Source organism: Euphorbia lathyris, chromosome 7 (assembly GCF_963576675.1).
Source record: "Euphorbia lathyris chromosome 7, ddEupLath1.1, whole genome shotgun sequence".
In the NCBI taxonomy this organism is placed as follows: domain Eukaryota; kingdom Viridiplantae; phylum Streptophyta; class Magnoliopsida; order Malpighiales; family Euphorbiaceae; genus Euphorbia; species Euphorbia lathyris.
This window is the reverse complement of record NC_088916.1, coordinates 2860469-2874960: the sequence shown is the minus strand read 5'-3', so window position 1 is coordinate 2874960 and position 14492 is coordinate 2860469.

The window sequence follows — 14492 nt, the reverse complement described above, 5'->3', positions numbered from 1 at the left end:
TCTGTAAAAATGTTTTTTTATATATTTTTAAATATTCTTTCTGTCCCACAATTATTTTCTTTTTCAAAACATTCATTATTTGATAAGAAAAAATCCATTTAATAATTCTTCTTTGGATAGGTATCAAATTTGATAGATTTAAACAGCGTTTGATTCAGCTATTTGTTGTTTGATATTTGTTTTTTTATGAAAATACACAATGAGATGAAAATTACAAACGGAAAAGGTAAAAAACTTTATAAAATTCGTAATACGGCGAAAATAACTATAAAAAGCATAAAAAGCTATAAAATGTACAAAATAAAAAAATATATTTCATTGAAATCCAAATCCAACTGCAATCGAATTTTCATCATTTAAGTCATTCTGAACATTCGGATTTGAATCCTTTCGTTTGTTGCAACCACGTAGATATATTGATCCATGTATAAAATATATCGTTTCCGCTCATGCTAAATCCGAAAAATGAATAAATAGTATAATAATGAAGAACAGATACAATTCAAACGGATAAAGAGATCCAATAAAATATATAAACACTGGCTAAAAAAATTACAATAAACCTAACTCATTGAGAGGAGGAAGAATGGACTTCCTTCTTCCTCTTAAAGTAGATCCACAGAAGATATGAAAGTTTGAAGACATTGATAAAAAAAATAGTAAGAAAAGAGAGAAGAAAGTAAGGAGGAGGAGCAACGGTTTTTGTTTTGAGAGAGCACTTGTTGTTTGTTGATGGCTGTTTGTTATTGCCAATGGAAATGAGATATTAGTTGTTTATTTTGAAAAAAAAAAAAGTAGCTGTTTCGGAATTTTACTAAACAATTTCTATCTCCTTTTTTAATATTGAAAAAAGTGTGGAAAATGTTTTACCTTTAGACTCAAAGTACTATTTCACAACTGATCTATACCAAATTTTGTCATTGGGCCTCTAACAAATTATTTGGTTATATTTAGCCCGTAACCTATCTCAATTGGTGAAATTTCAATTTATATTCAAACTTAACTGAATCGTTATCTCATTGATAAGTAACGATATTTTGACACTTGAACTTAATAGATTTTAGTTTAGGATTTGTTTTTTATTTTTTTATTTTTTAATCTAATTAACTATTTCCGCATAATGTGACAAAAAAAAAACTTTAAAAAATATCACGTTTTCAAATTCAAATGTCAAAATATCATTACTTGTCAATGAGATAACGATTATGTTAAGTATTCATATAAATTTGGTGAAATTTCACCAAATGGAATAGATCAAAGGCCAAATACGACCAAATAATGAAATTTTGGATAAATCAGGAGCCGAGTAAAGCTTTAAGTCTGTACCCTTTCAAAGAGTAAAATATTTTCCTAACTTTTTAGAATTTTACTATTTTCCTTCAAACCCTTTTAAAAATAGTAACCACTCATCACTTCTTTTTCTGTTTTTTTATACTATAGTCAAACATCAAAAAAATATTTTATGATCTAAAACGAAAAAAATCCATTATCCAATACTTTCTAAAAGCACGGTATTTTTCGACAAATAAATTTACCTTAAATTTTTCAGATAGATACACGGGCTATTTTCATTTTAATGGAAGAAATGACCTTTTGGATTAACGGGAAAGGCATCAAATGCCTTTGATTTTGTCTTCTCAGTGGAGTTCAAAATTGGAATTTAGGAATCTTTTAATTTGATTGAGTAAATTACTTAAATACTTTATTTTAGTTTCATAATTCCTTTTCCTTGGATTATTTACTTTATATTATGTAAGGATAACATGCAAAAAAAATAAAAAAAAATAATAATAGTTATAACCAATTTTATCCCTAATTTTACTTCTAATATTTAGGGTAAAGAGTAAATTTACTTATAACGTTGGTAAATTGAGTGAATTTAAAAAATAATTTATCAATGAATCATGTCATCTACATTTAACATGTGCATCATTTTATCACTAATAGTACCAAATTATAACCATATAAATAGACATGAATTCTTTTTTAACAACAAAAATTTAAAAATTATACTGTATTATGTATAACTTGGATAAAAAAAATGCAAATATTTCATCGAACTTAAAAATATTAATCTCCAATATTATTAATTCACAAAAAAATGTTACTTTTTTTCGAACCAATTGACATGCAACTCGTGTAGCATAAGAAACAAAATATTTATCTTTTATAATAATGTCTAAAATTGATCCAACTTGTCAATGTTAGGCGTAAATTTGCTATTGACTGCTTACTTTAAGGCTAAAATTGCACCATTTAGACATTAGGGGTAAAATTACTCCTAATTGTCAACGTTAAGGGTATTTTTGCTAGACCTTACAATTATCGTGTTCGTGTTGTGTCATTTTCGGGTTCGTGTTAAAAAGAATAAACTCAAACCCTACCCAAAAACTTTCGTGTCATAATCGTGATAACATGTTCGGGTTAGTGTCGATTCCGTGTCATGTTTTCGGGTTACATATAATTTTATTATGCATATATATTAATGATAACTTTTAAAATATAAGAAAATGATTAGTCAAGAAATTCGTCGGAAGCCGGTGAAAAGAAGATAAGGATGAAAGATGTATATTGTCACGCCATTGTACCTCTTGTGTTATTATGCAGAATCTTGAGGAAACTGTTATTCCTTCTAGAAGAAGGAAGACAACAAAATAGGAAAACAGTCCAATTAGGACGAGCACGTCATGAGAGAGTATATATATACCCCTATTAGAGTATCCTTAAAAGTAAGTTAACGTCTACTCGGTACATTTCAATACCCGCCCATGCAAGATGTGTTGTTATTGTTGGAAATGGCTTATAGTATTAAAGCCTTTAAAACATGTAAGAGTATGTGTGTAGGCTTTTTCACATAAAGTAGTTTTTATATTCCATGTTGGAAAACTTGGAAAAGGTTAAAAGAGTTTATAATGTTTTGGATTTTGTGAGCTTTTAAATTGTGTTTAGTGGATTTTGGTAAATACCACACGCGTGCGCGACACCCGTCCCGACTGGACTAGGTCCGTATTTTTTATTTTTTCTCACAAGTTAATTCTCTTTTGAGTGTTTCATCAACTACTTCATATTTTTCAACAACAAAATTAGAATGTTTAAATTTCTAATTATTCTCCATTAGTCAGAGACTTTTTCTCCTATTCTTTCTCCTCAACTACACGTCCCAACGTTCAGTTTTTATATAGAAAATATAATGTCGTTTTGATCTTTCTTCTACCATACTGATTTTTGTTCTTCTCTCTAAAACTTTTTTGGGTAAATAAACTATCTTGTTGTTCCACTGCTTTTTCACTTTGAGTGCACAAGTTTGGAAGCCTTTTGTGTTGACTTTAGGGAGCGAACAGATCTTAGATTGTACCTCTGTCTGTTGAAATCACCTTCAAGACAGTGACTCTTGCCACAGTATAAGGGGGACTATCATTGTAATCATGTTATGTAATGAGGGAAGAGTGACTTTAGTGTAGCATTCAAACATTGTAATGGTCGTTGACCATAGACTTCAAATTGGTGTAAGAAACACTATAGGGGGAGTGGCTTGTCACATTGGATTACGAATGGGACCTCTTTGATGTAACATTGCTGCTTATATATGAATAACAGCATCCGTGTATTGTTCATTCTTGTGTGCCTTATACATTCTCCATGTGTGTATGAATGTGATGGTTGCCTATATGATTATATCGTACGCATAATACTATAATCCCCCGCGTATGGTTTATGTCTAACCCACTATGTATGGTTATTGCAGATAGTATGATCTAATTCCCTTGACTGGCTTACTTCAGGAGATAAGTAAGCGTCACACTGGCCCCAATGACTGGTCCCGTGACACACGGGACAAGTTTTTCTGTAACGTTACGGTTATCACAAACTACACTAATTAATGTACTTAGGGAAATTTTGATATTTTCTTAAAGAAAGAAAAAATAGAGGAATGGGAAAGACAAAGGGGAAGGCACTTACTAAAAATGGACAAGTGGATAGCAAAGAAGATGATACATTTATGGAAACGTAGTCTATTGTCATTCTATCTTTTGGCCGGTGACTCTTATTCTCTTTTCTTCACCTATTCATTCTCCACACTTGTCCTCTTTTAATTAAGGGTAAACTTCAAATAAAACCCATGTGGTTTCACTAATTTTCAGATAAATGACTGTGGTTTACTTTTTGTCAAAACGAGGATTGAGGTTTTTAACTTTAGCAAAATAAGGACTTTTTTCGATTGATACTATTAAAATCACCATTGACGACTTCAAAAATGACATATTTTAAGAACTACTAATATTCTAAACAACTTTAATTCTTCAACTTTTTTATTTTGAGATTGTTTAGATGATGTTTGGTAAAGAGAGAGAAAGTTAATGTTTAGAGAGAGAAAATTCTAAAAAAGATGATTTTCGAAAATCGAAAATGTAGTTCCATAAAAAATATGACATTGAACAACTTTAATTCTTGAAAATTTTCATTTTCAGGTCGTTAAAGATGGTTTTAATAGCATTAATCCAAATGCGAAACCTCAATCCTCGTTTTGACAAAAAGTAAACCACAGTCCTTTATCTGAAAATTAGTGAAACCACAGGGGTTTTATTTGAAATTTACCCTAATTAATTTATTTATTTATCAAACTATTCCATTTAAAAATAAAATAAAATTGGATAGAAACAAAATAATTCATAATTGAAACAGCAGGTACCAACAAAATATCTCTTTTTTTATTTTTTTATTTTTTTTTTTTTTGAGTGAAAAAAAAAAGAAAATTTTATTTTCAAATTTATCATTAATAATGTTTTGTAAATTTTATTTTTGATATTTTTGAAGCAATGTTAGAGGTAGGTAATAGAATTTATAAAACGTAACTTTTACCTAAATTCAAAGATGGAGCTAGGGACACAAGGAATTAACGTACTTTGAGCCATCAGTAGTGGCAGATCCACAAATTCTCGAAAGAAGACGCGTCATTTTTACCAAAGAAGTTTACAATGCGTTTTGAAATCGCCAATTAGGTTATGAGAAACCGTCAACTGAACCTTGTCCATAATTGAAATAAAATTTATCATATTTTCTATAGAACCATATTTTTAATTTTTCAAAATCATCATTTTTAGAGTTTTTTCTTTTTAAACATTAACTTTCTGTCTCATAAAAAACCAACGCCTAAATAACTTCAAACCTAAAAGGTTAAAGAATTAAAGTTGCTTAAAATATCATTTAACTCTTAAAAAATTTGATTTCGAGGTCGTTATCGGCCAAATTCTGACAAAATGAATTCAAATGCAAAATTTTACAACTACAAGTATGTATCTGTAAATCGATGAAACCACATGGAATCTATATGTAATTAACCTCATTTTTAAATAGAAGAATTGAAATAAATGTTTTTAGTGATTTTTTTTTATTTTAGTAGAAAACATAATTTTAATTTGGACCTCATCCTATTTTACAAGTAGATCAATTCAAAATTTTCTAAGGACCGTTTCGTTGTTGATATTTATCTTTTCACTTTAAAATGGAGAGTTTTAAGTATTTGATTGGTGACCTCTTATTTATATTTTATACATGAAAAATAGCCTTTTATAAAAGCATGAAATCTCTGTTTTTTGGAAAAGCAGTTTTTTTCAATAACAAACCGTAATAGCAAATAACAAACAGCAATAGACAGGGACGTAGGTAAAACAAACTAGCTCAAATATCTAAAAATAAAAATTGGCTAGTTAAGTTATAATTAGACAAAATAATAATATTAATAATTGACTAGGGGCGTAGACAGGGGCCCGGACCCCTCCGGCCGCCGGAACCACCTTGATCCCGGGTAGTTTCGGCCCCTTGTCTCAAAAAAAGATATTGGGTGTTGAATTAGCCCCCCAATATGGCCCATTAAGTGGTATACTTGTCAAAAATTCAAAATTTTAAGATTGGGTTTAGCGAGTACCTAATTAGGTACTCCCTAAGCCCAATTTTCTAATTTTTTTGGGTCTGTTAGGTCTCTCTAAATCCAAATTTCTAATTTTTTTTGATCTGGTAGGCCCCTCAAATCAAAACTTTTAAATTTTTTACTTGTTTGGCCCTCCTTAAATCCAAATTTTGTTTACATGTTAGGAATCTTAAACAAAATTTAGCTTAATTTTGAAAAATTGTACATTATACTTGAAAATTGGTTTTTGACTACTCAAGTTATAACATGCATATATCCAAAAAGAAAAAAAAAAAAAAAGCAAATTCGATTTAGTAAAAAAGATTTTTTTTTTTTTTGCGAACGCATGTGTAAAATCGGCCCCCTCAATCGAATAATCTTATATTCGCCGCTGCAATTGACTATTTATTTTATACTTGTTGACTAAATTGAGAGGAAATTGTGACTAATTTAAAAGACTTGATATAGTTAGATAGAGAGTTGTCGTTGACACACCTAAAAGGACATGATGAAGATTGAAGATTAGAAAATGGAAACGGTTTACATAAGAAAAAGAAATTTGAAAGAATCTAAACTCTCTTCCCTTTTGGCTATGCAACTTACTTCTTTTGTCTTCCTTTTTCTTAAAACACCTCCACGTGTATCTCCATTATATCTCCATTTTTATTTTTATTTTTATTTTTATGCCCCCAAATATGGAGTTTTCAAAATCAATCTCCTTAATCTTTAGTTATTTAGAGTAAATACGGTTCGGTACAATTAGGAGAGTTAAAAAAATTCTGAATTATATCTAACAAAGTCAATGGTACAATTCGAAATCAACGGTCCAATCTGGTTCTGGGTTTTTTTTCCAGATATTCGATCTGGTTGTAGAATCTCCAACATATTTACTTAGTAATATTAGAAATTTGAAACTTTTCAAAACTGTACCTAATTAAGTCGATAATACCATTTAGTTTGGTGCTAAGGAAAAAGCAATGGTTAAATTCAATTCTGAATCATTTTTTAGGTATTCGGTCAGGTTAAATAATCTTTAAGATCCACGATCAGGTCTACTTAAAAGAACATAAGGAATTATACCATATAATTACCGTTTGTAGTGACAAATCTAGGACTCACTTGTAGGGAGTGCTTGTGGTGGTCTCTCATGATTTATGAGTGCTAAATTGATATTTTTGTGTGCTTTTACATAACAAAATTAAAACATCGTACACAGTTTCCATTGAATTTTTGGTGGTTTTCGGCGATCAGTGGGTGCTCAAGCCCCCTGCTCCCCCTAGATCCATCCTTGATTGCGTGATACAATTGATTCTATTGAGTAGTGCACTGATGTCTGAAGTAAGATAGAAAGAGGATTATTGTGAGGCTATTGACAGACGATCCCATTCTGATGCCTAAGTTGGGAGATTATATGGTTAAGAGACAAAACAATTGAGAGTAATTACAATAGATCAATATGTATATATGTTGACTATGGAGTCACGTTCTCTTTAGAACCTTCTACTTAGATTCCACAAAAGACATGTGTCATCTTCTGGTAGTTAGTAATATACTTGAATTGAGATTCATTAATCATAAGCGTAATTAAAAAATCATGATCCGAAGAGTATTCAAGGAACATTCTATTGGTCCACATATTTTGAAGGATGTTCATTCCTGTTAGTCTAATCTGATAGTCCTCCTTGCTCTGGACGTTCATGTGGGTTTAGAATGAGGGTACGTAGATCCTAATATATTTTGCATGATATCATCACTTTAATGCAATGCTTATGATCATTCCATAAATGAGTTTGTGTATCTTTTTAGGTGGTCGAGATGGTTGGTGACCTGATTCCCTAATGATAGTTTGGTCATTGTGCATGATCTTTTTCACCTTTTTTAGTTTTTCTTTTAATTATGTCATCTCTACTGTATGCGCTGACCTAATGTCATCCATCTCTTTTTGGATATCGCCTAAGTTTTAGCAGAATCGACTGGTGATTTCATCGACTAATCTCTAGTATTGAGGCTCCAACATATTCTATTTTTCCCTATCTTCTCCATGGACTTCGGATAGGACGGGCCTACTAGTTGTAGGTCTGTAAGTGTCATTTCCTATTGGACACATTATTTTTTAAAAGTTACGTGTTTGTTCGAGTCCACGCTCACCACACCAATGATAAATTTGTATCTGAAACGTCCTCAGAATCCTCCTCTTAACCAAGAAAAAACAAGTAGTTAGAGAGAGATCGGCGTCTAGCGAACCCGCTTCAATGCCTAAGTAAGCAAGGGTTTTCAAGAGTTAAAGACAATGGAATGCTATATATGAAGTTGATATTAACGTATCTCTAGGGTTTTATCTTACCTATCTATTTACAGTGCTTAACGAATTTTTCTTCTTTCAGGAAACCTTTTTTTTATTAGGAGAAGTCTTCTATTAGGGTACGCCTTCTATTAGGACACATATGGTTTCACTTACGGGCAAATGGGTCTTCCTTTATGGAAAACGGTTCCTGGAAGCTGCATGATCTGAAGGCCCATAACACTCCACGTGGTCACTGTTGGTCCCTTGTTTAGTTGCAAGTATAGTTCCAAGGGGGGTTTAGGAACTATTTAAACTTTTTTGCAATTTAGGCAGACTTCTTTTTCTAAAGAAAAAAGGTTTGAACAGCGGCACTGAGTAAACAGTAAGGTACTGGCTTAGTCAACAGGTGACTAGGTCAGTTTCTTAGCTTGAGTCAGGAGATAGCACTTAGAGTCTATTCCTGAGCTCAGACGTTCAACGCGCACAACTCAACTTGACCTCTTTACTTGGTCAGTTTTGATTATTTAAAGCAAGCAATATAAATAAGGAGTTAAGGTAAGAAATACTTCACTCAGCAGATTTATCCAGGTTCGGCTTCTTCTAAGCCTACGTCCTGTCCCCGGAACACGTTCTGAGATTTCAAATACTCTACTGAGCTCTTTAAAGGTAGAGCCTCAAACCTTTTACAATATCAGCAATTGAGTATGACAAGAGTACCTTCCTCTATACTTCTACTCAATCCTAATCTCTCCGCTGAGTACTTAAAACCGAGTACTCAGCCTCTCCTTTCTATATCTAGAAATGATAAGTGTTTTGTCCTAATACAAAGATGTGCTAAGACACTTTAGACGATTTACAATCACTCTAGACTTTTACACAGATATGAGAAATGTAGTGTAAGAATTTTTGCTTTGCTTCTTGCTTGCAGAACTTGTAGAGATTTGGTCAGCGTAATGGCTTGATCAAGTTCTGTGTATTGTGAAGCTTGTGATGGCACTATTTATAGAGATGTCTGGGCGTCGGTCATTTCGAATTTCGAAATAACCGTTGGAGGGAAACGGCTATGTGTCGTTGTCATCCTGACTTGCTCAGAGCTATCGGCCAATCACAATCGTGTATCTTCTGTCCTCGGTCAGCTCAGCAGATGGTCTCTCCTTTTATGGTAAAGTCAACTGGACAGTATACTGTGTCGTCTGAATTTTGCCAAAAGAGGAAACACTTTGTCTGGAAGTTTTCCTTTGCCAGCTGCTGTCTTGTACGCTTTGTCGAGACGACTCAGCAGCTTCATTGTGAAGTTGTTCCCGAAGGTCTTCTAGATCCTTCCGTTTGCTGAGTTGCGTTTTTGTTCAAAAACGGCAACGTCTTGACATACGCGGGCCGAGTGTACTGAGTTGTTTGACTTGGGCCTTGGCTTCCGTATTGGGCTTGGGTCTTTCGATTCTTATGTCTTATAGTATTTTAACTCAACATTGAACAAACACATTAGTAGAATTAAATCAAAGCATTTAAACTTAGTGTGTTTAGAATATGTATATATATTATACTTAAACAATTTTGTCAAATCAAAATTATGTGGAAAGGTGTTTCAACAGTCACTTGATCCGAACTCTTAATGCTCCACGAAATATTTTAATCTGAAGGCTCCTAATACTCCACGTGTCATCATTTATTTTCTACGACATCACATCATAAACCAGTTATCCATCTCCTTCTATTTTCTATTAAAATAGTTACTACAACTGCTAGTTACCTCTAACAACATTGGTGTTAACACCAACTGATCGGTTACTCCTCTCTTGCTATTTCTCTTTTTGTTTTGGTTATTATATAAGCATTGTAAAGTGTAAATCCTTTCGTTATCTTATTCTTAGATCATTTCTCATTAGTTTTAGCAATAGCATTGAGTTTCATTCTTCAACTTCCGTTCTTTCTTTCATATTGCTTATAGTCAGGACGAGGAATATCCCCGATTAGAATCTTACGGGACGGGAATGGTGATTCTTTTGTCCCCCTCAAGCAGTAATGGGGCGGAAATGGGGATATGTATCCCTGCCCCCGTGGGGATCTCTATTCTCGTCCCTGATATGCCCCACGGGAATCCCCATGAATTCTCCGTTTAACGTTTGTTTTTTTTATATTTTTTGTGATGCTTTTTAAAGTTATTAGGTTAGGACAATTAATTTTATTTTTCTTTCCGCCTCTCAACTCAAACCTATCTTATTCTTTTGTCGTTATATATGTCAAATGCCAAGAAAATGGAGAACATATATATATTTATATATAAACAAAATGAAACGGGAAAGGAGAATTTCAGTGGGTATGAGATTCCCCGTGGGGACAACAAGAATTCTCGCTTAGGATTCAGAAACGAGGATGGAGAATCCTTGATTGATTGCAGGGCGAGGATGAAAGATGTGATCCTTGTCCCGCTCTGCGCCGTTTTTATCTCTACTAAACATCCACTACCAATGAATCCTAAATCCTCACTCGAGGCAGGTGTCAAAGAATAGGGCTATAGTCGAGTCGAGCCGAGCTTTAGCTTGCTCATGCTCGGCTCGTCAAAAAATTAACGAGTTTGAGCTTGAGCTCAATATTATATTCGTAAGATGTTCGCAAGTTTGTTAACGAGATTTGATCGTGACCAGTTCGTTAATTCAGTTCATAAACTTCGCTCGCGAACAACAACTCATTAATTATGTTATCTAATTATATTGAAATCTACAAAACTACGTTGTTTTAATTTCCCATTTATAGAAATATTATTATTAAAAAATAATCGAACCAAGCTTGCTCATGAGCGTGTTAACATTATAATCGAGTTTGTTTATAAATCTATAATCAAGTCTACTCACGAATTTTCGATCCGAATTCTATCATACTCAAATTCGACTCATTTAAACCAGATCGACATCGAGTCGAATATCGAATCGTTAACGATGACTCATTTATAGCCCTATCAAAGGAATAAGGAAGTAATGTCTATTTGTTGAAAGGAATATTTCATATTTGCCCATATTCACAAGGCACCATGTCTACTACTACTACTACGTGTATTTGCAATCAAAAGTACTATATTATAATAAATAAATAAAAAAGAGAATGAAAAGGACAAACTACGTACTCTGTTCATTAGACATGTGTCTCACTCAATTAATTGTGATATGTTTATTTTGCTGTGTTTTTGCAGTCTTTTAGATAGTTAGACATATGAAAGTGTTTTATTGGATTTTATCATTTATCATGCTTATGTAATTTTGACGTCATATATAATGCTCATGGGTTTGGCCGTCTACGGCCCTGTTTGGGAATTAGCTGTTAGCTGATTTGACTAGCTGTTTGTGTAGACCTGTTTGGTAAAAATTAGTTGATTGATAATAGCGGTTTGTGCAAAAAGACGAATAAGGGCATTAATTTTGGCGCAGGAGAAGAGGAAATCTATCTATTAGGGTTAAAGAAGTCCATTAATTTTAATATTCCAAAACGCTAATTGAAAAAGCTCATTTTAAGAGCTTTTTCTAAATTAGCGTTTTCATCCCAAAACTTTCTCCCAAGCCTCTCTCCACCAAACACTCCAATCAGTAGTTTTAGTGTCAAACCTCTAAAATTGGTCAAAACCGCTCTTTTTATCCCAAAACGTTTTTTACCAAACAGGGCCTACAACACAGAGTCATTTCACTGTGTGTTTTTAATTTCACAATTAATGAAAGTTATCAGAATTCGAACTCAAGATCATTTGATTCAAAAGACTATGGTATCATGTAATGAACCTAGACCTGTCCATGGGTTCTGGTACCTGCCCAGTCCATCCAGGTCCGTGTTCCTTGGACCAGACTTGGACAATAAAAATTATTCATAGGTCTAGTCCGGTCCAAGCCTGCTAAAACCCGTCTATTTTATGGACGGACTTGAGATTAATAAAAATAACACGGACCGGCCCAACTCGGCCCGTCTATTAATATTAATTAATAAACATATATATTTATATATTAAATATTTATTTTTTATAATTAATAATTTTATATTTATATTTAGGTGAGTTTATATGGGTTGGGTTTGGGATTTGATTTTTAAGCCCGAACCCAGCCCGTCCCGAACCCGCCTAAATTAATAGTGGTCTGGACTGGGCTTCGACCGAGCATTTTTATCTAAAAATCCGACAGGCCCGGTCCGACCCCGATCTATGGACAAGTCTAAATGAAACCAAAGGAAAATGCCATTTTAGAGTTATACCAATAATTTACTTATGTAAGTGGAAACTATTTTAGTTTATCGATAAATTTATTTGAAATGTAACATTCAAACTAGTTTTTTTTTTTTAATTTTCAATAGCATAAGAATAAAATTAATTTTATTTACATCATTTGATATACTAAAACTGAAAATGCCAGGTCAAATTTCATCTTTATCACTATTATTTATGGATAAAGTATAAAAATATCTCTAACATTTATAACTAAGAATAATTTTATCCCTAATGTTGGCTGATAAGAGCAATTTTATTCATAACATTTACAAGTTGGGCTGGTTTCGGATATTATTATAAAAAATGGATATTTTGTTACTTATTCCTGGACTAATTGCATATTAGTTTGTATCAAAAAAGATTTTATATTTTTTGTGATTTAATAATAGAATTGGAGATTAATATTTATAAATCTGATAGAATATTTTGAATTTTTTTTGTCAAATTAGTACAAAAGATATTATAATTTTTTATTTTTTTAAATTCACATATAATCATATGGTTATGATATGTTAATAATGAGTGACAAAATGACTCATATCTGAAGTGTAGATAACAAGATTCATGATCGAGAAAATAATTTGATGAATTATTTCTCAAATTGACCAAACTCGATAACATTATGGATAAAATTGTTTTTAACTGTCAATATTAAAAGTAAAATTTCACTATTTTAAATGTTAAGAGAAAAATTACTCATGATTGTAAACATGAGGGATATTTTTTTTTCGATTTTGAAGATATTTGTCAAACTATGGAAGCAAAAGCATGCGCCAAAAAAGTCACCCATAAAACCACCGTCCAAGGCTTGTTATTTTTCTCCACATTCATCAACACGTGGCACTACACAGCATTACGTCGTCTATACATATCACTATTGTTGCCTTATGCTGTCATATTATTAAAGGGCAATCATTTAAAAAATAATTCCATGTTTTTATATTTGTGAAATTTTTATAATAAAATAGGTCAATACAAATATGTGCCATTTAATTTGGGGTATTATTATTTACTGTTCCTTTTTATTTATCACAGCTTCCATTTAACAATTTCGTCCTTTTCATTTTTTTAACCAAAAACTGAAGAAAAAAAAATTCTCTTCCGAACAAAACTAAAATTCTAAAAAAAAAAAAGACTCATGGATTTCGGAAATGGACGATTGCGAGGACGATGTAAAAAATGGACCTGAGAACTTTGGAAATTGACGATTTAGAAAAAAATAAATTATACTTGTATTGGGTCTCGGTGGGAGAAAATCCTGCTCGCCCTTTGGGCGGATGGGAGAATCTCCCACTAGGTAGATTCATCCGCCTACTAGGCGGATGACAAGTTCCGTCTCAACCGAGAGCTTCCATAGACGAGGTTTCTCGAAGCTTCTTCTCTCACAGCTCCTAGAAGCTTTTAGGTGCACGACTCATGTGCTCCTCCATCTTGAAGTTCTGCCTCGCACAAATTGAGGTTATTTAGGCCTACTGCACAGTCTAGCTCCGGACCGTGGATTTGTCCCACGATAACTCTTCAAATGGTTTTTTTTGTACAAATCGAGACTGAGGTTTTCGTTTGCAATTAGGAGATGATTGAAGTTTTTTGCTTTACTAAAAACAAGGATCTCAAAATTAAAATAAGAGTTGGCGACCTTAAAATTGAAAATTTGAACAAATTTTTATATTTTGAGATCATTTAGGTGATGTTTGGTGAGGAGAGAGAATGTGAATATTTTAGAAAGAGAAAGCTACGAAAATGATAATTTTTAAAAATAAAAAAGTTACTTCTATAGTAAATGCTTTACTAAACAATTTTAATTTTTGAAATTTTCCATTTGAGGTTATTAAGAGTAATTTTTATAGTGACAAACTAAACAACAATCGTTTTTAACAAGACGAAAACCTAAATCCCTGTTTGAATAAAAAAAAATCGGATATCAATTTGATAAAAAGTAAAAACACGTGAATCTTTTTATTTTACAAAAAAAAAAATAGGCATGTATGTATAAAATTGATCTCGTATCGTCAAAAATATTTTTCTCCTTCCAAAATGGGAAGATTTTAGGGTACTCC